Source organism: Balaenoptera borealis (genome assembly GCF_965194805.1).
Source record: "Balaenoptera borealis genome assembly, chromosome: 17".
NCBI lineage: Eukaryota > Metazoa > Chordata > Mammalia > Artiodactyla > Balaenopteridae > Balaenoptera > Balaenoptera borealis.
Genome location: NC_138876.1, coordinates 47,750,330 through 47,775,521, shown reverse-complemented (window position 1 = coordinate 47,775,521; position 25,192 = coordinate 47,750,330).

The following is a 25,192-nucleotide window of genomic DNA, read 5'->3' as shown; positions in this document are numbered from 1 at the left end:
CGTTTCCTGAAATGCTTACTAACGTTAAAGAAAGCAGACCTAAAGCTAATGCCTCAAGGACTCTGCTCCAAACTTCCACTTCGGCAGGGCTATTCAAGGCTTTACCTTGAGGAAAGGACTCACGTCAAGTTTCCTTTTAGCTCTAGAGCGTATCAGGAGGAGCTCCCACCCAGGCTATGAAAGCACCCTGTTGATGTAGAGAACACTTGTTCCTTTCCCAGAGCCCTGCCTGCAGTGACTAGAGACCCGTCCTAAACTGTGATTTAGGTAGCTTCAAGGCAGCATGAATGGAGCACTCAAAATGGGAAAGCAAGGCTTGTGCCATAAGGCCCCCGTTTCCAGCGAACACGTAGCCTACCTCCATGTGATTTCTACCAAGTAAGTAGACACTCTAGCTACACACTGGTCCCTTCCTTGAATAAAGTTTATTTGGCACGGAGTTCTGCGTGTAGCCAAACGCCTCCCCCAAGGAGCGCTCTTGCTAGGCTATCGGGCTTAGCTTCTTCTAAAACCCTGCAGTGTAAGAGGAAGAACTGTGCTTTGGTTACAGCAGCAAGGCAAGCTGACTTTCTCCTGTAAGGATGGGGTCCTAAGGTATGACTTTGTAGAAGGAATGCAAAGCAGTTTTGGTTTCTCAGTGCCGCTCAGCCTAGGGCAATGAGGCAGATTGGCATGACATGTAGGACGTGAGAGAACACAGTTCCTGGAGCTGTTGGAGTGCTGAGGAAATCTAGCTCTCCCAGGGAAGAGTGCAGTGTGTTGCCCTACACTCAGCATACACTGAGTGACTGGGAAAGGATTCCGGGCCTGGAAGTTTCTTAGCAGCCTAGTGGAGCCTGCCGGTGCTCGGTGTTCGTGCAGGGAATAGGGTGCCCAGGAGAGGTCCTCCGTTTCCTGAAATGCTTACTAACGTTAAAGAAAGCAGACCTAAAGCTAATGCCTCAAGGACTCTGCTCCAAGCTTCCACTTCGGCAGGGCTATTCAAGGCTTTACCTTGAGGAAAGGACTCACGTCAAGTTTCCTTTTAGCTCTAGAGCGTATCAGGAGGAGCTCCCACCCAGGCTATGAAAGCACCCTGTTGATGTAGAGAAGACTCGTTCCTTTCCCAGAGCCCTGCCTGCAGTGACTAGAGACCCGTCCTAAAACTGTGATTTAGGTAGCTTCAAGGCAGCATGAATGGAGCATTCAAAATGGGAAAGCAAGGCTTGTGCCATAAGGCCCTGTTTCCAGCGAACACGCAGCCTACCTCCTTGTGATTTCTACCAAGTATACACTCTAGCTACACACTGGTCCCTTCCTTGAATAAAGTTTATTTGGCACGGAGTTCTGCGTGTAGCCAACCGCCTCCCCCAAGGAACGCTCTTGCTAGGCTCTCGGGCTTAGCTTCTTCTAAAACCCTGCAGTGTAAGAGGAAGAACTGTGCTTTGTTTACAGCAGGAACGCAAGCCGAATTTCTCCTGTAAGGATGGGGTCTTAATGTATGACTTTGTGGAAGCAATGCGAAGCAGTTTTGGTTTCTCAGTGCCGCTCAGCCTAGGGCAATGAGGCAGATTTGCATGACATGTAGGACGTGAGAGAACACAGTTCCTGGAGCTGTTGGAGTGCTGAGGAAATCTAGCTCTCCCAGGGAAGAGTGCAGTGTGTTGCCCTACACTCAGCATACACTGAGTGACTGGGAAAGGATTCCGGGCCTGAAGTTTCTTAGCAGCCTAGTGGAGCCTGCCGGTGCTCGGTGTTCGTGCAGGGAGTAGGGTGCCCAGGCGAGGTCCTCCGTTTCCTGAAATGCTTACTAACGTTAAAGAAAGCAGACCTAAAGCTAATGCCTCAAGGACTCTGCTCCAAGCTTCCACTTCGGCAGGGCTATTCAAGGCTTTACCTTGAGGAAAGGACTCACGTCAAGTTTCCTTTTAGCTCTAGAGCGTATCAGGAGGAGCTCCCACCCAGGCTATGAAAGCACCCTGTTGATGTAGAGAACACTTGTTCCTTTCCCAGAGCCCTGCCTGCAGTGACTAGAGACCCGTCCTAAACTGTGATTTAGGTAGCTTCAAGGCAGCATGAATGGAGCACTCAAAATGGGAAAGCAAGGCTTGTGCCATAAGGCCCCCGTTTCCAGCGAACACGTAGCCTACCTCCATGTGATTTCTACCAAGATAGTAGACACTCTAGCTACACACTGGTCCCTTCCTTGAATAAAGTTTATTTGGCACGGAGTTCTGCGTGTAGCCAACCGCCTCCCCCAAGGAGCGCTCTTGCTAGGCTATCGGGCTTAGCTTCTTCTAAAACCCTGCAGTGTAAGAGGAAGAACTGTGCTTTGGTTACAGCAGCAAGGCAAGCTGACTTTCTCCTGTAAGGATGGGGTCCTAAGGTATGACTTTGTAGAAGGAATGCAAAGCAGTTTTGGTTTCTCAGTGCCGCTCAGCCTAGGGCAATGAGGCAGATTGGCATGACATGTAGGACGTGAGAGAACACAGTTCCTGGAGCTGTTGGAGTGCTGAGGAAATCTAGCTCTCCCAGGGAAGAGTGCAGTGTGTTGCCCTACACTCAGCATACACTGAGTGACTGGGAAAGGATTCCGGGCCTGGAAGTTTCTTAGCAGCCTAGTGGAGCCTGCCGGTGCTCGGTGTTCGTGCAGGGAATAGGGTGCCCAGGCGAGGTCCTCCGTTTCCTGAAATGCTTACTAACGTTAAAGAAAGCACACCTAAAGCTAATGCCTCAAGGACTCTGCTCCAAGCTTCCACTTCGGCAGGGCTATTCAAGGCTTTACCTTGAGGAAAGGACTCACGTCAAGTTTCCTTTTAGCTCTAGAGCGTATCAGGAGGAGCTCCCACCCAGGCTATGAAAGCACCCTGTTGATGTAGAGAAGACTCGTTCCTTTCCCAGAGCCCTGCCTGCAGTGACTAGAGACCCGTCCTAAAACTGTTATTTAGGTAGCTTCAAGGCAGCATGAATGGAGCATTCAAAATGGGAAAGCAAGGCTTGTGCCATAAGGCCCTGTTTCCAGCGAACACGCAGCCTACCTCCTTGTGATTTCTACCAAGTATACACTCTAGCTACACACTGGTCCCTTCCTTGAATAAAGTTTATTTGGCACGGAGTTCTGCGTGTAGCCAACCGCCTCCCCCAAGGAACGCTCTTGCTAGGCTCTCGGGCTTAGCTTCTTCTAAAACCCTGCAGTGTAAGAGGAAGAACTGTGCTTTGTTTACAGCAGGAACGCAAGCCGAATTTCTCCTGTAAGGATGGGGTCTTAATGTATGACTTTGTGGAAGGAATGCGAAGCAGTTTTGGTTTCTCAGTGCCGCTCAGCCTAGGGCAATGAGGCAGATTTGCATGACATGTAGGACGTGAGAGAACACAGTTCCTGGAGCTGTCGGAGTGCTGAGGAAATCTAGCTCTCCCAGGGAAGAGTGCAGTGTGTTGCCCTACACTCAGCATACACTGAGTGACTGGGAAAGGATTCCGGGCCTGGAAGTTTCTTAGCAGCCTAGTGGAGCCTGCCGGTGCTCGGTGTTCGTGCATGGAGTAGGGTGCCCAGGCGAGGTCCTCCGTTTCCTGAAATGCTTACTAACGTTAAAGAAAGCAGACCTAAAGCTAATGCCTCAAGGACTCTGCTCCAAGCTTCCACTTCGGCAGGGCTATTCAAGGCTTTACCTTGAGGAAAGGACTCACGTCAAGTTTCCTTTTAGCTCTAGAGCGTATCAGGAGGAGCTCCCACCCAGGCTATGAAAGCACCCTGTTGATGTAGAGAACACTTGTTCCTTTCCCAGAGCCCTGCCTGCAGTGACTAGAGACCCGTCCTAAACTGTGATTTAGGTAGCTTCAAGGCAGCATGAATGGAGCACTCAAAATGGGAAAGCAAGGCTTGTGCCATAAGGCCCCCGTTTCCAGCGAACACGTAGCCTACCTCCATGTGATTTCTACCAAGTAAGTAGACACTCTAGCTACACACTGGTCCCTTCCTTGAATAAAGTTTATTTGGCACGGAGTTCTGCGTGTAGCCAACCGCCTCCCCCAAGGAACGCTCTTGCTAGGCTCTCGGGCTTAGCTTCTTCTAAAACCCTGCAGTGTAAGAGGAAGAACTGTGCTTTGTTTACAGCAGGAACGCAAGCCGAATATCTCCTGTAAGGATGGGGTCTTAATGTATGACTTTGTGGAAGCAATGCGAAGCAGTTTTGGTTTCTCAGTGCCGCTCAGCCTAGGGCAATGAGGCAGATTGGCATGACATGTAGGACGTGAGAGAACACAGTTCCTGGAGCTGTTGGAGTGCTGAGGAAATCTAGCTCTCCCAGGGAAGAGTGCAGTGTGTTGCCCTACACTCAGCATACACTGAGTGACTGGGAAAGGATTCCGGGCCTGGAAGTTTCTTAGCAGCCTAGTGGAGCCTGCCGGTGCTCGGTGTTCGTGCAGGGAATAGGGTGCCCAGGCGAGGTCCTCCGTTTCCTGAAATGCTTACTAACGTTAAAGAAAGCAGACCTAAAGCTAATGCCTCAAGGACTCTGCTCCAAGCTTCCACTTCGGCAGGGCTATTCAAGGCTTTACCTTGAGGAAAGGACTCACGTCAAGTTTCCTTTTAGCTCTAGAGCGTATCAGGAGGAGCTCCCACCCAGGCTATGAAAGCACGCTGTTGATGTAGAGAAGACTCGTTCCTTTCCCAGAGCCCTGCCTGCAGTGACTAGAGACCCGTCCTAAAACTGTGATTTAGGTAGCTTCAAGGCAGCATGAATGGAGCATTCAAAATGGGAAAGCAAGGCTTGTGCCATAAGGCCCTGTTTCCAGCGAACACGCAGCCTACCTCCTTGTGATTTCTACCAAGTATACACTCTAGCTACACACTGGTCCCTTCCTTGAATAAAGTTTATTTGGCACGGAGTTCTGCGTGTAGCCAACCGCCTCCCCCAAGGAACGCTCTTCCTAGGCTCTCGGGCTTAGCTTCTTCTAAAACCCTGCAGTGTAAGAGGAAGAACTGTGCTTTGTTTACAGCAGGAACGCAAGCCGAATTTCTCCTGTAAGGATGGGGTCTTAATGTATGACTTTGTGGAAGGAATGCGAAGCAGTTTTGGTTTCTCAGTGCCGCTCAGCCTAGGGCAATGAGGCAGATTTGCATGACATGTAGGACGTGAGAGAACACAGTTCCTGGAGCTGTTGGAGTGCTGAGGAAATCTAGCTCTCCCAGGGAAGAGTGCAGTGTGTTGCCCTACACTCAGCATACACTGAGTGACTGGGAAAGGATTCCGGGCCTGGAAGTTTCTTAGCAGCCTAGTGGAGCCTGCCGGTGCTCGGTGTTCGTGCAGGGAATAGGGTGCCCAGGCGAGGTCCTCCGTTTCCTGAAATGCTTACTAACGTTAAAGAAAGCAGACCTAAAGCTAATGCCTCAAGGACTCTGCTCCAAACTTCCACTTCGGCAGGGCTATTCAAGGCTTTACCTTGAGGAAAGGACTCACGTCAAGTTTCCTTTTAGCTCTAGAGCGTATCAGGAGGAGCTCCCACCCAGGCTATGAAAGCACCCTGTTGATGTAGAGAACACTTGTTCCTTTCCCAGAGCCCTGCCTGCAGTGACTAGAGACCCGTCCTAAACTGTGATTTAGGTAGCTTCAAGGCAGCATGAATGGAGCACTCAAAATGGGAAAGCAAGGCTTGTGCCATAAGGCCCCCGTTTCCAGCGAACACGTAGCCTACCTCCATGTGATTTCTACCAAGTAAGTAGACACTCTAGCTACACACTGGTCCCTTCCTTGAATAAAGTTTATTTGGCACGGAGTTCTGCGTGTAGCCAAACGCCTCCCCCAAGGAGCGCTCTTGCTAGGCTATCGGGCTTAGCTTCTTCTAAAACCCTGCAGTGTAAGAGGAAGAACTGTGCTTTGGTTACAGCAGCAAGGCAAGCTGACTTTCTCCTGTAAAGATGGGGTCCTAAGGTATGACTTTGTAGAAGGAATGCAAAGCAGTTTTGGTTTCTCAGTGCCGCTCAGCCTAGGGCAATGAGGCAGATTGGCATGACATGTAGGACGTGAGAGAACACAGTTCCTGGAGCTGTTGGAGTGCTGAGGAAATCTAGCTCTCCCAGGGAAGAGTGCAGTGTGTTGCCCTACACTCAGCATACACTGAGTGACTGGGAAAGGATTCCGGGCCTGGAAGTTTCTTAGCAGCCTAGTGGAGCCTGCCGGTGCTCGGTGTTCGTGCAGGGAATAGGGTGCCCAGGAGAGGTCCTCCGTTTCCTGAAATGCTTACTAACGTTAAAGAAAGCAGACCTAAAGCTAATGCCTCAAGGACTCTGCTCCAAGCTTCCACTTCGGCAGGGCTATTCAAGGCTTTACCTTGAGGAAAGGACTCACGTCAAGTTTCCTTTTAGCTCTAGAGCGTATCAGGAGGAGCTCCCACCCAGGCTATGAAAGCACCCTGTTGATGTAGAGAAGACTCGTTCCTTTCCCAGAGCCCTGCCTGCAGTGACTAGAGACCCGTCCTAAACTGTGATTTAGGTAGCTTCAAGGCAGCATGAATGGAGCACTCAAAATGGGAAAGCAAGGCTTGTGCCATAAGGCCCCCGTTTCCAGCGAACACGTAGCCTACCTCCATGTGATTTCTACCAAGTAAGTAGACACTCTAGCTACACACTGGTCCCTTCCTTGAATAAAGTTTATTTGGCACGGAGTTCTGCGTGTAGCCAAACGCCTCCCCCAAGGAGCGCTCTTGCTAGGCTATCGGGCTTAGCTTCTTCTAAAACCCTGCAGTGTAAGAGGAAGAACTGTGCTTTGGTTACAGCAGCAAGGCAAGCTGACTTTCTCCTGTAAAGATGGGGTCCTAAGGTATGACTTTGTAGAAGGAATGCAAAGCAGTTTTGGTTTCTCAGTGCCGCTCAGCCTAGGGCAATGAGGCAGATTGGCATGACATGTAGGACGTGAGAGAACACAGTTCCTGGAGCTGTTGGAGTGCTGAGGAAATCTAGCTCTCCCAGGGAAGAGTGCAGTGTGTTGCCCTACACTCAGCATACACTGAGTGACTGGGAAAGGATTCCGGGCCTGGAAGTTTCTTAGCAGCCTAGTGGAGCCTGCCGGTGCTCGGTGTTCGTGCAGGGAATAGGGTGCCCAGGAGAGGTCCTCCGTTTCCTGAAATGCTTACTAACGTTAAAGAAAGCAGACCTAAAGCTAATGCCTCAAGGACTCTGCTCCAAGCTTCCACTTCGGCAGGGCTATTCAAGGCTTTACCTTGAGGAAAGGACTCACGTCAAGTTTCCTTTTAGCTCTAGAGCGTATCAGGAGGAGCTCCCACCCAGGCTATGAAAGCACCCTGTTGATGTAGAGAAGACTCGTTCCTTTCCCAGAGCCCTGCCTGCAGTGACTAGAGACCCGTCCTAAAACTGTGATTTAGGTAGCTTCAAGGCAGCATGAATGGAGCATTCAAAATGGGAAAGCAAGGCTTGTGCCATAAGGCCCTGTTTCCAGCGAACACGCAGCCTATCTCCTTGTGATTTCTACCAAGTATACACTCTAGCTACACACTGGTCCCTTCCTTGAATAAAGTTTATTTGGCACGGAGTTCTGCGTGTAGCCAACCGCCTCCCCCAAGGAACGCTCTTGCTAGGCTCTCGGGCTTAGCTTCTTCTAAAACCCTGCAGTGTAAGAGGAAGAACTGTGCTTTGTTTACAGCAGGAACGCAAGCCGAATTTCTCCTGTAAGGATGGGGTCTTAATGTATGACTTTGTGGAAGGAATGCGAAGCAGTTTTGGTTTCTCAGTGCCGCTCAGCCTAGGGCAATGAGGCAGATTTGCATGACATGTAGGACGTGAGAGAACACAGTTCCTGGAGCTGTTGGAGTGCTGAGGAAATCTAGCTCTCCCAGGGAAGAGTGCAGTGTGTTGCCCTACACTCAGCATACACTGAGTGACTGGGAAAGGATTCCGGGCCTGGAAGTTTCTTAGCAGCCTAGTGGAGCCTGCCGGTGCTCGGTGTTCGTGCAGGGAATAGGGTGCCCAGGCGAGGTCCTCCGTTTCCTGAAATGCTTACTAACGTTAAAGAAAGCAGACCTAAAGCTAATGCCTCAAGGACTCTGCTCCAAACTTCCACTTCGGCAGGGCTATTCAAGGCTTTACCTTGAGGAAAGGACTCACGTCAAGTTTCCTTTTAGCTCTAGAGCGTATCAGGAGGAGCTCCCACCCAGGCTATGAAAGCACCCTGTTGATGTAGAGAACACTTGTTCCTTTCCCAGAGCCCTGCCTGCAGTGACTAGAGACCCGTCCTAAACTGTGATTTAGGTAGCTTCAAGGCAGCATGAATGGAGCACTCAAAATGGGAAAGCAAGGCTTGTGCCATAAGGCCCCCGTTTCCAGCGAACACGTAGCCTACCTCCATGTGATTTCTACCAAGTAAGTAGACACTCTAGCTACACACTGGTCCCTTCCTTGAATAAAGTTTATTTGGCACGGAGTTCTGCGTGTAGCCAAACGCCTCCCCCAAGGAGCGCTCTTGCTAGGCTATCGGGCTTAGCTTCTTCTAAAACCCTGCAGTGTAAGAGGAAGAACTGTGCTTTGGTTACAGCAGCAAGGCAAGCTGACTTTCTCCTGTAAGGATGGGGTCCTAAGGTATGACTTTGTAGAAGGAATGCAAAGCAGTTTTGGTTTCTCAGTGCCGCTCAGCCTAGGGCAATGAGGCAGATTTGCATGACATGTAGGACGTGAGAGAACACAGTTCCTGGAGCTGTTGGAGTGCTGAGGAAATCTAGCTCTCCCAGGGAAGAGTGCAGTGTGTTGCCCTACACTCAGCATACACTGAGTGACTGGGAAAGGATTCCGGGCCTGGAAGTTTCTTAGCAGCCTAGTGGAGCCTGCCGGTGCTCGGTGTTCGTGCAGGGAATAGGGTGCCCAGGCGAGGTCCTCCGTTTCCTGAAATGCTTACTAACGTTAAAGAAAGCAGACCTAAAGCTAATGCCTCAAGGACTCTGCTCCAAGCTTCCACTTCGGCAGGGCTATTCAAGGCTTTACCTTGAGGAAAGGACTCACGTCAAGTTTCCTTTTAGCTCTAGAGCGTATCAGGAGGAGCTCCCACCCAGGCTATGAAAGCACCCTGTTGATGTAGAGAAGACTCGTTCCTTTCCCAGAGCCCTGCCTGCAGTGACTAGAGACCCGTCCTAAAACTGTGATTTAGGTAGCTTCAAGGCCGCATGAATGGAGCATTCAAAATGGGAAAGCAAGGCTTGTGCCATAAGGCCCTGTTTCCAGCGAACACGCAGCCTACCTCCTTGTGATTTCTACCAAGTATACACTCTAGCTACACACTGGTCCCTTCCTTGAATAAAGTTTATTTGGCACGGAGTTCTGCGTGTAGCCAACCGCCTCCCCCAAGGAGCGCTCTTGCTAGGCTATCGGGCTTAGCTTCTTCTAAAACCCTGCAGTGTAAGAGGAAGAACTGTGCTTTGTTTACAGCAGGAACGCAAGCCGAATTTCTCCTGTAAGGATGGGGTCTTAATGTATGACTTTTTGGAAGGAATGCGAAGCAGTTTTGGTTTCTCAGTGCCGCTCAGCCTAGGGCAATGAGGCAGATTTGCATGACATGTAGGACGTGAGAGAACACAGTTCCTGGAGCTGTTGGAATGCTGAGAAAATCTAGCTCTCCCAGGGAAGAGTGCAGTGTGTTGCCCTACACTCAGCATACACTGAGTGACTGGGAAAGGATTCCGGGCCTGGAAGTTTCTTAGCAGCCTAGTGGAGCCTGCCGGTGCTCGGTGTTCGTGCAGGGAATAGGGTGCCCAGGAGAGGTCCTCCGTTTCCTGAAATGCTTACTAACGTTAAAGAAAGCAGACCTAAAGCTAATGCCTCAAGGACTCTGCTCCAAGCTTCCACTTCGGCAGGGCTATTCAAGGCTTTACCTTGAGGAAAGGACTCACGTCAAGTTTCCTTTTAGCTCTAGAGCGTATCAGGAGGAGCTCCCACCCAGGCTATGAAAGCACCCTGTTGATGTAGAGAACACTTGTTCCTTTCCCAGAGCCCTGCCTGCAGTGACTAGAGACCCGTCCTAAACTGTGATTTAGGTAGCTTCAAGGCAGCATGAATGGAGCACTCAAAATGGGAAAGCAAGGCTTGTGCCATAAGGCCCCCGTTTCCAGCGAACACGTAGCCTACCTCCATGTGATTTCTACAAAGTAAGTAGACACTCTAGCTACACACTGGTCCCTTCCTTGAATAAAGTTTATTTGGCACGGAGTTCTGCGTGTAGCCAACCGCCTCCCCCAAGGAGCGCTCTTGCTAGGCTATCGGGCTTAGCTTCTTCTAAAACCCTGCAGTGTAAGAGGAAGAACTGTGCTTTGGTTACAGCAGCAAGGCAAGCTGACTTTCTCCTGTAAGGATGGGGTCCTAAGGTATGACTGTGTAGAAGGAATGCAAAGCAGTTTTGGTTTCTCAGTGCCGCTCAGCCTAGGGCAATGAGGCAGATTTGCATGACATGTAGGACGTGACAGAACACAGTTCCTGGAGCTGTTGGAGTGCTGAGGAAATCTAGCTCTCCCAGGGAAGAGTGCAGTGTGTTGCCCTACACTCAGCATACACTGAGTGACTGGGAAAGGATTCCGGGCCTGGAAGTTTCTTAGCAGCCTAGTGGAGCCTGCCGGTGCTCGGTGTTCGTGCAGGGAATAGGGTGCCCAGGCGAGGTCCTCCGTTTCCTGAAATGCTTACTAACGTTAAAGAAAGCACACCTAAAGCTAATGCCTCAAGGACTCTGCTCCAAGCTTCCACTTCGGCAGGGCTATTCAAGGCTTTACCTTGAGGAAAGGACTCACGTCAAGTTTCCTTTTAGCTCTAGAGCGTATCAGGAGGAGCTCCCACCCAGGCTATGAAAGCACCCTGTTGATGTAGAGAAGACTCGTTCCTTTCCCAGAGCCCTGCCTGCAGTGACTAGAGACCCGTCCTAAAACTGTGATTTAGGTAGCTTCAAGGCAGCATGAATGGAGCATTCAAAATGGGAAAGCAAGGCTTGTGCCATAAGGCCCTGTTTCCAGCGAACACGCAGCCTACCTCCTTGTGATTTCTACCAAGTATACACTCTAGCTACACACTGGTCCCTTCCTTGAATAAAGTTTATTTGGCACGGAGTTCTGCGTGTAGCCAACCGCCTCCCCCAAGGAACGCTCTTGCTAGGCTCTCGGGCTTAGCTTCTTTTAAAACCCTGCAGTGTAAGAGGAAGAACTGTGCTTTGTTTACAGCAGGAACGCAAGCCGAATTTCTCCTGTAAGGATGGGGTCTTAATGTATGACTTTTTGGAAGGAATGCGAAGCAGTTTTGGTTTCTCAGTGCCGCTCAGCCTAGGGCAATGAGGCAGATTTGCATGACATGTAGGACGTGAGAGAACACAGTTCCTGGAGCTGTTGGAATGCTGAGAAAATCTAGCTCTCCCAGGGAAGAGTGCAGTGTGTTGCCCTACACTCAGCATACACTGAGTGACTGGGAAAGGATTCCGGGCCTGGAAGTTTCTTAGCAGCCTAGTGGAGCCTGCCGGTGCTCGGTGTTCGTGCAGGGAATAGGGTGCCCAGGAGAGGTCCTCCGTTTCCTGAAATGCTTACTAACGTTAAAGAAAGCAGACCTAAAGCTAATGCCTCAAGGACTCTGCTCCAAGCTTCCACTTCGGCAGGGCTATTCAAGGCTTTACCTTGAGGAAAGGACTCACGTCAAGTTTCCTTTTAGCTCTAGAGCGTATCAGGAGGAGCTCCCACCCAGGCTATGAAAGCACCCTGTTGATGTAGAGAACACTTGTTCCTTTCCCAGAGCCCTGCCTGCAGTGACTAGAGACCCGTCCTAAACTGTGATTTAGGTAGCTTCAAGGCAGCATGAATGGAGCACTCAAAATGGGAAAGCAAGGCTTGTGCCATAAGGCCCCCGTTTCCAGCGAACACGTAGCCTACCTCCATGTGATTTCTACAAAGTAAGTAGACACTCTAGCTACACACTGGTCCCTTCCTTGAATAAAGTTTATTTGGCACGGAGTTCTGCGTGTAGCCAAACGCCTCCCCCAAGGAGCGCTCTTGCTAGGCTCTCGGGCTTCGCTTCCTCTAAAACCCTGCAGTGTAAGAGGAAGAACTGTGCTTTGGTTACAGCAGCAAGGCAAGCTGACTTTCTCCTGTAAAGATGGGGTCCTAAGGTATGACTTTGTGGAAGCAATGCGAAGCAGTTTTGGTTTCTCAGTGCCGCTCAGCCTAGGGCAATGAGGCAGATTGGCATGACATGTAGGACGTGAGAGAACACAGTTCCTGGAGCTGTTGGAGTGCTGAGGAAATCTAGCTCTCCCAGGGAAGAGTGCAGTGTGTTGCCCTACACTCAGCATACACTGAGTGACTGGGAAAGGATTCCGGGCCTGAAGTTTCTTAGCAGCCTAGTGGAGCCTGCCGGTGCTCAGTGTTCGTGCAGGGAGTAGGGTGCCCAGGCGAGGTCCTCCGTTTCCTGAAATGCTTACTAACGTTAAAGAAAGCAGACCTAAAGCTAATGCCTCAAGGACTCTGCTCCAAGCTTCCACTTCGGCAGGGCTATTCAAGGCTTTACCTTGAGGAAAGGACTCACGTCAAGTTTCCTTTTAGCTCTAGAGCGTATCAGGAGGAGCTCCCACCCAGGCTATGAAAGCACCCTGTTGATGTAGAGAACACTTGTTCCTTTCCCAGAGCCCTGCCTGCAGTGACTAGAGACCCGTCCTAAACTGTGATTTAGGTAGCTTCAAGGCAGCATGAATGGAGCACTCAAAATGGGAAAGCAAGGCTTGTGCCATAAGGCCCCCGTTTCCAGCGAACACGTAGCCTACCTCCATGTGATTTCTACAAAGTAAGTAGACACTCTAGCTACACACTGGTCCCTTCCTTGAATAAAGTTTATTTGGCACGGAGTTCTGCGTGTAGCCAACCGCCTCCCCCAAGGAGCGCTCTTGCTAGGCTATCGGGCTTAGCTTCTTCTAAAACCCTGCAGTGTAAGAGGAAGAACTGTGCTTTGGTTACAGCAGCAAGGCAAGCTGACTTTCTCCTGTAAGGATGGGGTCCTAAGGTATGACTGTGTAGAAGGAATGCAAAGCAGTTTTGGTTTCTCAGTGCCGCTCAGCCTAGGGCAATGAGGCAGATTTGCATGACATGTAGGACGTGAGAGAACACAGTTCCTGGAGCTGTTGGAGTGCTGAGGAAATCTAGCTCTCCCAGGGAAGAGTGCAGTGTGTTGCCCTACACTCAGCATACACTGAGTGACTGGGAAAGGATTCCGGGCCTGGAAGTTTCTTAGCAGCCTAGTGGAGCCTGCCGGTGCTCGGTGTTCGTGCAGGGAATAGGGTGCCCAGGCGAGGTCCTCCGTTTCCTGAAATGCTTACTAACGTTAAAGAAAGCAGACCTAAAGCTAATGCCTCAAGGACTCTGCTCCAAGCTTCCACTTCGGCAGGGCTATTCAAGGCTTTACCTTGAGGAAAGGACTCACGTCAAGTTTCCTTTTAGCTCTAGAGCGTATCAGGAGGAGCTCCCACCCAGGCTATGAAAGCACCCTGTTGATGTAGAGAAGACTCGTTCCTTTCCCAGAGCCCTGCCTGCAGTGACTAGAGACCCGTCCTAAAACTGTGATTTAGGTAGCTTCAAGGCCGCATGAATGGAGCATTCAAAATGGGAAAGCAAGGCTTGTGCCATAAGGCCCTGTTTCCAGCGAACACGCAGCCTACCTCCTTGTGATTTCTACCAAGTATACACTCTAGCTACACACTGGTCCCTTCCTTGAATAAAGTTTATTTGGCACGGAGTTCTGCGTGTAGCCAACCGCCTCCCCCAAGGAGCGCTCTTGCTAGGCTATCGGGCTTAGCTTCTTCTAAAACCCTGCAGTGTAAGAGGAAGAACTGTGCTTTGTTTACAGCAGGAACGCAAGCCGAATTTCTCCTGTAAGGATGGGGTCTTAATGTATGACTTTGTGGAAGGAATGCGAAGCAGTTTTGGTTTCTCAGTGCCGCTCAGCCTAGGGCAATGAGGCAGATTTGCATGACATGTAGGACGTGAGAGAACACAGTTCCTGGAGCTGTTGGAATGCTGAGAAAATCTAGCTCTCCCAGGGAAGAGTGCAGTGTGTTGCCCTACACTCAGCATACACTGAGTGACTGGGAAAGGATTCCGGGCCTGGAAGTTTCTTAGCAGCCTAGTGGAGCCTGCCGGTGCTCGGTGTTCGTGCAGGGAATAGGGTGCCCAGGAGAGGTCCTCCGTTTCCTGAAATGCTTACTAACGTTAAAGAAAGCAGACCTAAAGCTAATGCCTCAAGGACTCTGCTCCAAGCTTCCACTTCGGCAGGGCTATTCAAGGCTTTACCTTGAGGAAAGGACTCACGTCAAGTTTCCTTTTAGCTCTAGAGCGTATCAGGAGGAGCTCCCACCCAGGCTATGAAAGCACCCTGTTGATGTAGAGAACACTTGTTCCTTTCCCAGAGCCCTGCCTGCAGTGACTAGAGACCCGTCCTAAACTGTGATTTAGGTAGCTTCAAGGCAGCATGAATGGAGCACTCAAAATGGGAAAGCAAGGCTTGTGCCATAAGGCCCCCGTTTCCAGCGAACACGTAGCCTACCTCCATGTGATTTCTACAAAGTAAGTAGACACTCTAGCTACACACTGGTCCCTTCCTAGAATAAAGTTTATTTGGCACGGAGTTCTGCGTGTAGCCAACCGCCTCCCCCAAGGAGCGCTCTTGCTAGGCTATCGGGCTTAGCTTCTTCTAAAACCCTGCAGTGTAAGAGGAAGAACTGTGCTTTGGTTACAGCAGCAAGGCAAGCTGACTTTCTCCTGTAAGGATGGGGTCCTAAGGTATGACTGTGTAGAAGGAATGCAAAGCAGTTTTGGTTTCTCAGTGCCGCTCAGCCTAGGGCAATGAGGCAGATTTGCATGACATGTAGGACGTGACAGAACACAGTTCCTGGAGCTGTTGGAGTGCTGAGGAAATCTAGCTCTCCCAGGGAAGAGTGCAGTGTGTTGCCCTACACTCAGCATACACTGAGTGACTGGGAAAGGATTCCGGGCCTGGAAGTTTCTTAGCAGCCTAGTGGAGCCTGCCGGTGCTCGGTGTTCGTGCAGGGAATAGGGTGCCCAGGCGAGGTCCTCCGTTTCCTGAAATGCTTACTAACGTTAAAGAAAGCACACCTAAAGCTAATGCCTCAAGGACTCTGCTCCAAGCTTCCACTTCGGCAGGGCTATTCAAGGCTTTACCTTGAGGAAAGGACTCACGTCAAGTTTCCTTTTAGCTCTAGAGCGTATCAGGAGGAGCTCCCACCCAGGCTATGAAAGCACCCTGTTGATGTAGAGAAGACTCGTTCCTTTCCCAGAGCCCTGCCTGCAGTGACTAGAGACCCGTCCTAAAACTGTGATTTAGGTAGCTTCAAGGCAGCATGAATGGAGCATTCAAAATGGGAAAGCAAGGCTTGTGCCATAAGGCCCTGTTTCCAGCGAACACGCAGCCTACCTCCTTGTGATTTCTACCAAGTATACACTCTAGCTACACACTGGTCCCTTCCTTGAATAAAGTTTATTTGGCACGGAGTTCTGCGTGTAGCCAACCGCCTCCCCCAAGGAACGCTCTTGCTAGGCTCTCGGGCTTAGCTTCTTTTAAAACCCTGCAGTGTAAGAGGAAGAACTGTGCTTTGTTTACAGCAGGAACGCAAGCCGAATTTCTCCTGTAAGGATGGGGTCTTAATGTATGACTTTTTGGAAGGAATGCGAAGCAGTTTTGGTTTCTCAGTGCCGCTCAGCCTAGGGCAATGAGGCAGATTTGCATGACATGTAGGACGTGAGAGAACACAGTTCCTGGAGCTGTTGGAATGCTGAGAAAATCTAGCTCTCCCAGGGAAGAGTGCAGTGTGTTGCCCTACACTCAGCATACACTGAGTGACTGGGAAAGGATTCCGGGCCTGGAAGTTTCTTAGCAGCCTAGTGGAGCCTGCCGGTGCTCGGTGTTCGTGCAGGGAATAGGGTGCCCAGGAGAGGTCCTCCGTTTCCTGAAATGCTTACTAACGTTAAAGAAAGCAGACCTAAAGCTAATGCCTCAAGGACTCTGCTCCAAGCTTCCACTTCGGCAGGGCTATTCAAGGCTTTACCTTGAGGAAAGGACTCACGTCAAGTTTCCTTTTAGCTCTAGAGCGTATCAGGAGGAGCTCCCACCCAGGCTATGAAAGCACCCTGTTGATGTAGAGAACACTTGTTCCTTTCCCAGAGCCCTGCCTGCAGTGACTAGAGACCCGTCCTAAACTGTGATTTAGGTAGCTTCAAGGCAGCATGAATGGAGCACTCAAAATGGGAAAGCAAGGCTTGTGCCATAAGGCCCCCGTTTCCAGCGAACACGTAGCCTACCTCCATGTGATTTCTACAAAGTAAGTAGACACTCTAGCTACACACTGGTCCCTTCCTTGAATAAAGTTTATTTGGCACGGAGTTCTGCGTGTAGCCAAACGCCTCCCCCAAGGAGCGCTCTTGCTAGGCTCTCGGGCTTCGCTTCCTCTAAAACCCTGCAGTGTAAGAGGAAGAACTGTGCTTTGGTTACAGCAGCAAGGCAAGCTGACTTTCTCCTGTAAAGATGGGGTCCTAAGGTATGACTTTGTGGAAGCAATGCGAAGCAGTTTTGGTTTCTCAGTGCCGCTCAGCCTAGGGCAATGAGGCAGATTGGCATGACATGTAGGACGTGAGAGAACACAGTTCCTGGAGCTGTTGGAGTGCTGAGGAAATCTAGCTCTCCCAGGGAAGAGTGCAGTGTGTTGCCCTACACTCAGCATACACTGAGTGACTGGGAAAGGATTCCGGGCCTGAAGTTTCTTAGCAGCCTAGTGGAGCCTGCCGGTGCTCAGTGTTCGTGCAGGGAGTAGGGTGCCCAGGCGAGGTCCTCCGTTTCCTGAAATGCTTACTAACGTTAAAGAAAGCAGACCTAAAGCTAATGCCTCAAGGACTCTGCTCCAAGCTTCCACTTCGGCAGGGCTATTCAAGGCTTTACCTTGAGGAAAGGACTCACGTCAAGTTTCCTTTTAGCTCTAGAGCGTATCAGGAGGAGCTCCCACCCAGGCTATGAAAGCACCCTGTTGATGTAGAGAACACTTGTTCCTTTCCCAGAGCCCTGCCTGCAGTGACTAGAGACCCGTCCTAAACTGTGATTTAGGTAGCATCAAGGCAGCATGAATGGAGCACTCAAAATGGGAAAGCAAGGCTTGTGCCATAAGGACCCCGTTTCCAGCGAACACGTAGCCTACCTCCATGTGATTTCTACCAAGATAGTAGACACTCTAGCTACACACTGGTCCCTTCCTTGAATAAAGTTTATTTGGCACGGAGTTCTGCGTGTAGCCAACCGCCTCCCCCAAGGAACACTCTTGCTAGGCTCTCGGGCTTAGCTTCTTCTAAAACCCTGCAGTGTAAGAGGAAGAACTGTGCTTTGGTTACAGCAGCAAGGCAAGCCGAATTTCTCCTGTAAGGATGGGGTCTTAATGTATGACTTTGTGGAAGGAATGCGAAGCAGTTTTGGTTTCTCAGTGCCGCTCAGCCTAGGGCAATGAGGCAGATTGGCATTACATGTAGGACGTGAGAGAACACAGTTCCTGGAGCTGTTGGAGTGCTGAGGAAATCTAGCTCTCCCAGGGAAGAGTGCAGTGTGTTGCCCTACACTCAGCATACACTGAGTGACTGGGAAAGGATTCCGGGCCTGGAAGTTTCTTAGCAGCCTAGTGGAGCCTGCCGGTGCTCGGTGTTCGTGCATGGAGTAGGGTGCCCAGGCGAGGTCCTCCGTTTCCTGAAATGCTTACTAACGTTAAAGAAAGCAGACCTAAAGCTAATGCCTCAAGGACTCTGCTCCAAGCTTCCACTTCGGCAGGGCTATTCAAGGCTTTACCTTGAGGAAAGGACTCACATCAAGTTTCCTTTTAGCTCTAGAGCGTATCAGGAGGAGCTCCCACCCAGGCTATGAAAGCACCCTGTTGATGTAGAGAACACTTGTTCCTTTCCCAGAGCCCTGCCTGCAGTGACTAGAGACGCGTCCTAAACTGTGATTTAGGTAGCTTCAAGGCAGCATGAATGGAGCACTCAAAATGGGAAAGCAAGGCTTGTGCCATAAGGCCCCCGTTTCCAGCGAACACGTAGCCTACCTCCATGTGATTTCTACCAAGTAAGTAGACACTCTAGCTACACACTGGTCCCTTCCTTGAATAAAGTTTATTTGGCACGGAGTTCTGCGTGTAGCCAAACGCCTCCCCCAAGGAGCACTCTTGCTAGGCTATCGGGCTTAGCTTCTTCTAAAACCCTGCAGTGTAAGAGGAAGAACTGTGCTTTGGTTACAGCAGCAAGGCAAGCTGACTTTCTCCTGTAAGGATGGGGTCCTAAGGTATGACTTTGTAGAAGGAAGGCAAAGCAGTTTTGGTTTCTCAGTGCCGCTCAGCCTAGGGCAATGAGGCAGATTGGCATGACATGTAGGACGTGAGAGAACACAGTTCCTGGAGCTGTTGGAGTGCTGAGGAAATCTAGCTCTCCCAGGGAAGAGTGCAGTGTGTTGCCCTACACTCAGCATACACTGAGTGACTGGGAAAGGATTCCGGGCCTGGAAGTTTCTTAGCAGCCTAGTGGAGCCTGCCGGTGCTCGGTGTTCGTGCAGGGAATAGGGTGCCCAGGCGAGGTCCTCCGTTTCCTGAAATGCTTACTAACGTTAAAGAAAGCAGACCTAAAGCTAATGCCTCAAGGACTCTGCTCCAAGCTTCCACTTCGGCAGGGCTATTCAAGGCTTTACCTTGAGGAAAGGACTCACGTCAAGTTTCCTTTTAGCTCTAGAGCGTATCAGGAGGAGCTCCCACCCAGGCTATGAAAGCACCCTGTTGATGTAGAGAAGACTCGTTCCTTTCCCAGAGCCCTGCCTGCAGTGACTAGAGACCCGTCCTAAAACTGTGATTTAGGTAGCTTCAAGGCCGCATGAATGGAGCATTCAAAATGGGAAAGCAAGGCTTGTGCCATAAGGCCCTGTTTCCAGCGAACACGCAGCCTACCTCCTTGTGATTTCTACCAAGTATACACTCTAGCTACACACTGGTCCCTTCCTTGAATAAAGTTTATTTGGCACGGAGTTCTGCGTGTAGCCAACCGCCTCCCCCAAGGAGCGCTCTTGCTAGGCTATCGGGCTTAGCTTCTTCTAAAACCCTGCAGTGTAAGAGGAAGAACTGTGCTTTGTTTACAGCAGGAACGCAAGCCGAATTTCTCCTGTAAGGATGGGGTCTTAATGTATGACTTTGTGGAAGGAATGCGAAGCAGTTTTGGTTTCTCAGTGCCGCTCAGCCTAGGGCAATGAGGCAGATTTGCATGACATGTAGGACGTGAGAGAACACAGTTCCTGGAGCTGTCGGAGTGCTGAGGAAATCTAGCTCTCCCAGGGAAGAGTGCAGTGTGTTGCCCTACACTCAGCATACACTGAGTGACTGGGAAAGGATTCCGGGCCTGGAAGTTTCTTAGCAGCCTAGTGGAGCCTGCCGGTGCTCGGTGTTCGTGCAGGGAGTAGGGTGCCCAGGCGAGGTCCTCCGTTTCCTGAAATGCTTACTAACGTTAAAGAAAGCAGACCTAAAGCTAATGCCTCAAGGACTCTGCTCCAAGCTTCCACTTCGGCAGGGCTATTCAAGGCTTTACCTTGAGGAAAGGACTCACGTCAAGTTTCCTTTTAGCTCTAGAGCGTATCAGGAGGAGCTCCCACCCAGGCTATGAAAGCACCCTGTTGATGTAGAGAACACTTGTTCCTTTCCCAGAGCCCTGCCTGCAGTGACTAGAGACCCGTCCTAAACTGTGATTTAGGTAGCTTCAAGGCAGCATGAATGGAGCACTCAAAATGGGAAAGCAAGGCTTGTGCCATAAGGCCCCCGTTTCCAGCGAACACGTAGCCTACCTCCATGTGATTTCTACCAAGTAAGTAGACACTCTAGCTACACACTGGTCCCTTCCTTGAATAAAGTTTATTTGGCACGGAGTTCTGCGTGTAGCCAAACGCCTCCCCCAAGGAGCGCTCTTGCTAGGCTATCGGGCTTAGCTTCTTCTAAAACCCTGCAGTGTAAGAGGAAGAACTGTGCTTTGGTTACAGCAGCAAGGCAAGCTGACTTTCTCCTGTAAGGATGGGGTCCTAAGGTATGACTTTGTAGAAGGAATGCAAAGCAGTTTTGGTTTCTCAGTGCCGCTCAGCCTAGGGCAATGAGGCAGATTTGCATGACATGTAGGACGTGAGAGAACACAGTTCCTGGAGCTGTTGGAGTGCTGAGGAAATCTAGCTCTCCCAGGGAAGAGTGCAGTGTGTTGCCCTACACTCAGCATACACTGAGTGACTGGGAAAGGATTCCGGGCCTGGAAGTTTCTTAGCAGCCTAGTGGAGCCTGCCGGTGCTCGGTGTTCGTGCAGGGAATAGGGTGCCCAGGCGAGGTCCTCCGTTTCCTGAAATGCTTACTAACGTTAAAGAAAGCAGACCTAAAGCTAATGCCTCAAGGACTCTGCTCCAAGCTTCCACTTCGGCAGGGCTATTCAAGGCTTTACCTTGAGGAAAGGACTCACGTCAAGTTTCCTTTTAGCTCTAGAGCGTATCAGGAGGAGCTCCCACCCAGGCTATGAAAGCACCCTGTTGATGTAGAGAAGACTCGTTCCTTTCCCAGAGCCCTGCCTGCAGTGACTAGAGACCCGTCCTAAAACTGTGATTTAGGTAGCTTCAAGGCCGCATGAATGGAGCATTCAAAATGGGAAAGCAAGGCTTGTGCCATAAGGCCCTGTTTCCAGCGAACACGCAGCCTACCTCCTTGTGATTTCTACCAAGTATACACTCTAGCTACACACTGGTCCCTTCCTTGAATAAAGTTTATTTGGCACGGAGTTCTGCGTGTAGCCAACCGCCTCCCCCAAGGAGCGCTCTTGCTAGGCTATCGGGCTTAGCTTCTTCTAAAACCCTGCAGTGTAAGAGGAAGAACTGTGCTTTGTTTACAGCAGGAACGCAAGCCGAATTTCTCCTGTAAGGATGGGGTCTTAATGTATGACTTTGTGGAAGGAATGCGAAGCAGTTTTGGTTTCTCAGTGCCGCTCAGCCTAGGGCAATGAGGCAGATTTGCATGACATGTAGGACGTGAGAGAACACAGTTCCTGGAGCTGTCGGAGTGCTGAGGAAATCTAGCTCTCCCAGGGAAGAGTGCAGTGTGTTGCCCTACACTCAGCATACACTGAGTGACTGGGAAAGGATTCCGGGCCTGGAAGTTTCTTAGCAGCCTAGTGGAGCCTGCCGGTGCTCGGTGTTCGTGCAGGGAGTAGGGTGCCCAGGCGAGGTCCTCCGTTTCCTGAAATGCTTACTAACGTTAAAGAAAGCAGACCTAAAGCTAATGCCTCAAGGACTCTGCTCCAAGCTTCCACTTCGGCAGGGCTATTCAAGGCTTTACCTTGAGGAAAGGACTCACGTCAAGTTTCCTTTTAGCTCTAGAGCGTATCAGGAGGAGCTCCCACCCAGGCTATGAAAGCACCCTGTTGATGTAGAGAACACTTGTTCCTTTCCCAGAGCCCTGCCTGCAGTGACTAGAGACCCGTCCTAAACTGTGATTTAGGTAGCTTCAAGGCAGCATGAATGGAGCACTCAAAATGGGAAAGCAAGGCTTGTGCCATAAGGCCCCCGTTTCCAGCGAACACGTAGCCTATCTCCATGTGATTTCTACCAAGTAAGTAGACACTCTAGCTACACACTGGTCCCTTCCTTGAATAAAGTTTATTTGGCACGGAGTTCTGCGTGTAGCCAAACGCCTCCCCCAAGGAGCGCTCTTGCTAGGCTATCGGGCTTAGCTTCTTCTAAAACCCTGCAGTGTAAGAGGAAGAACTGTGCTTTGGTTACAGCAGCAAGGCAAGCTGACTTTCTCCTGTAAGGATGGGGTCCTAAGGTATGACTTTGTAGAAGGAATGCAAAGCAGTTTTGGTTTCTCAGTGCCGCTCAGCCTAGGGCAATGAGGCAGATTTGCATGACATGTAGGACGTGAGAGAACACAGTTCCTGGAGCTGTCGGAGTGCTGAGGAAATCTAGCTCTCCCAGGGAAGAGTGCAGTGTGTTGCCCTACACTCAGCATACACTGAGTGACTGGGAAAGGATTCCGGGCCTGGAAGTTTCTTAGCAGCCTAGTGGAGCCTGCCGGTGCTCGGTGTTCGTGCAGGGAGTAGGGTGCCCAGGCGAGGTCCTCCGTTTCCTGAAATGCTTACTAACGTTAAAGAAAGCAGACCTAAAGCTAATGCCTCAAGGACTCTGCTCCAAGCTTCCACTTCGGCAGGGCTATTCAAGGCTTTACCTTGAGGAAAGGACTCACGTCAAGTTTCCTTTTAGCTCTAGAGCGTATCAGGAGGAGCTCCCACCCAGGCTATGAAAGCACCCTGTTGATGTAGAGAACACTTGTTCCTTTCCCAGAGCCCTGCCTGCAGTGACTAGAGACCCGTCCTAAACTGTGATTTAGGTAGCTTCAAGGCAGCATGAATGGAGCACTCAAAATGGGAAAGCAAGGCTTGTGCCATAAGGCCCCCGTTTCCAGCGAACACGTAGCCTACCTCCATGTGATTTCTACCAAGTAAGTAGACACTCTAGCTACACACTGGTCCCTTCCTTGAATAAAGTTTATTTGGCACGGAGTTCTGCGTGTAGCCAAACGCCTCCCCCAAGGAGCGCTCTTGCTAGGCTATCGGGCTTAGCTTCTTCTAAAACCCTGCAGTGTAAGAGGAAGAACTGTGCTTTGGTTACAGCAGCAAGGCAAGCTGACTTTCTCCTGTAAGGATGGGGTCCTAAGGTATGACTTTGTAGAAGGAATGCAAAGCAGTTTTGGTTTCTCAGTGCCGCTCAGCCTAGGGCAATGAGGCAGATTTGCATGACATGTAGGACGTGAGAGAACACAGTTCCTGGAGCTGTTGGAGTGCTGAGGAAATCTAGCTCTCCCAGGGAAGAGTGCAGTGTGTTGCCCTACACTCAGCATACACTGAGTGACTGGGAAAGGATTCCGGGCCTGGAAGTTTCTTAGCAGCCTAGTGGAGCCTGCCGGTGCTCGGTGTTCGTGCAGGGAATAGGGTGCCCAGGCGAGGTCCTCCGTTTCCTGAAATGCTTACTAACGTTAAAGAAAGCAGACCTAAAGCTAATGCCTCAAGGACTCTGCTCCAAGCTTCCACTTCGGCAGGGCTATTCAAGGCTTTACCTTGAGGAAAGGACTCACGTCAAGTTTCCTTTTAGCTCTAGAGCGTATCAGGAGGAGCTCCCACCCAGGCTATGAAAGCACCCTGTTGATGTAGAGAAGACTCGTTCCTTTCCCAGAGCCCTGCCTGCAGTGACTAGAGACCCGTCCTAAAACTGTGATTTAGGTAGCTTCAAGGCAGCATGAATGGAGCATTCAAAATGGGAAAGCAAGGCTTGTGCCATAAGGCCCTGTTTCCAGCGAACACGCAGCCTACCTCCTTGTGATTTCTACCAAGTATACACTCTAGCTACACACTGGTCCCTTCCTTGAATAAAGTTTATTTGGCACGGAGTTCTGCGTGTAGCCAACCGCCTCCCCCAAGGAACGCTCTTGCTAGGCTCTCGGGCTTAGCTTCTTCTAAAACCCTGCAGTGTAAGAGGAAGAACTGTGCTTTGTTTACAGCAGGAACGCAAGCCGAATTTCTCCTGTAAGGATGGGGTCTTAATGTATGACTTTGTGGAAGGAATGCGAAGCAGTTTTGGTTTCTCAGTGCCGCTCAGCCTAGGGCAATGAGGCAGATTGGCATGACATGTAGGACGTGAGAGAACACAGTTCCTGGAGCTGTCGGAGTGCTGAGGAAATCTAGCTCTCCCAGGGAAGAGTGCAGTGTGTTGCCCTACACTCAGCATACACTGAGTGACTGGGAAAGGATTCCGGGCCTGAAGTTTCTTAGCAGCCTAGTGGAGCCTGCCGGTTCTCGGTGATCGTGCAGGGAGTAGGGTGCCCAGGCGAGGTCCTCCGTTTCCTGAAATGCTTACTAACGTTAAAGAAAGCAGACCTAAAGCTAATGCCTCAAGGACTCTGCTCCAAGCTTCCACTTCGGCAGGGCTATTCAAGGCTTTACCTTGAGGAAAGGACTCACGTCAAGTTTCCTTTTAGCTCTAGAGCGTATCAGGAGGAGCTCCCACCCAGGCTATGAAAGCACCCTGTTGATGTAGAGAACACTTGTTCCTTTCCCAGAGCCCTGCCTGCAGTGACTAGAGACCCGTCCTAAACTGTGATTTAGGTAGCTTCAAGGCAGCATGAATGGAGCACTCAAAATGGGAAAGCAAGGCTTGTGCCATAAGGCCCCCGTTTCCAGCGAACACGTAGCCTACCTCCATGTGATTTCTACCAAGATAGTAGACACTCTAGCTACACACTGGTCCCTTCCTTGAATAAAGTTTATTTGGCACGGAGTTCTGCGTGTAGCCAAACGCCTCCCCCAAGGAGCGCTCTTGCTAGGCTATCGGGCTTAGCTTCTTCTAAAACCCTGCAGTGTAAGAGGAAGAACTGTGCTTTGGTTACAGCAGCAAGGCAAGCTGACTTTCTCCTGTAAGGATGGGGTCCTAAGGTATGACTTTGTAGAAGGAATGCAAAGCAGTTTTGGTTTCTCAGTGCCGCTCAGCCTAGGGCAATGAGGCAGATTTGCATGACATGTAGGACGTGAGAGAACACAGTTCCTGGAGCTGTTGGAGTGCTGAGGAAATCTAGCTCTCCCAGGGAAGAGTGCAGTGTGTTGCCCTACACTCAGCATACACTGAGTGACTGGGAAAGGATTCCGGGCCTGAAGTTTCTTAGCAGCCTAGTGGAGCCTGCCGGTGCTCGGTGTTCGTGCAGGGAGTAGGGTGCCCAGGCGAGGTCCTCCGTTTCCTGAAATGCTTACTAACGTTAAAGAAAGCAGACCTAAAGCTAATGCCTCAAGGACTCTGCTCCAAGCTTCCACTTCGGCAGGGCTATTCAAGGCTTTACCTTGAGGAAAGGACTCACGTCAAGTTTCCTTTTAGCTCTAGAGCGTATCAGGAGGAGCTCCCACCCAGGCTATGAAAGCACCCTGTTGATGTAGAGAACACTTGTTCCTTTCCCAGAGCCCTGCCTGCAGTGACTAGAGACCCGTCCTAAACTGTGATTTAGGTAGCTTCAAGGCAGCATGAATGGAGCACTCAAAATGGGAAAGCAAGGCTTGTGCCATAAGGCCCCCGTTTCCAGCGAACACGTAGCCTACCTCCATGTGATTTCTACCA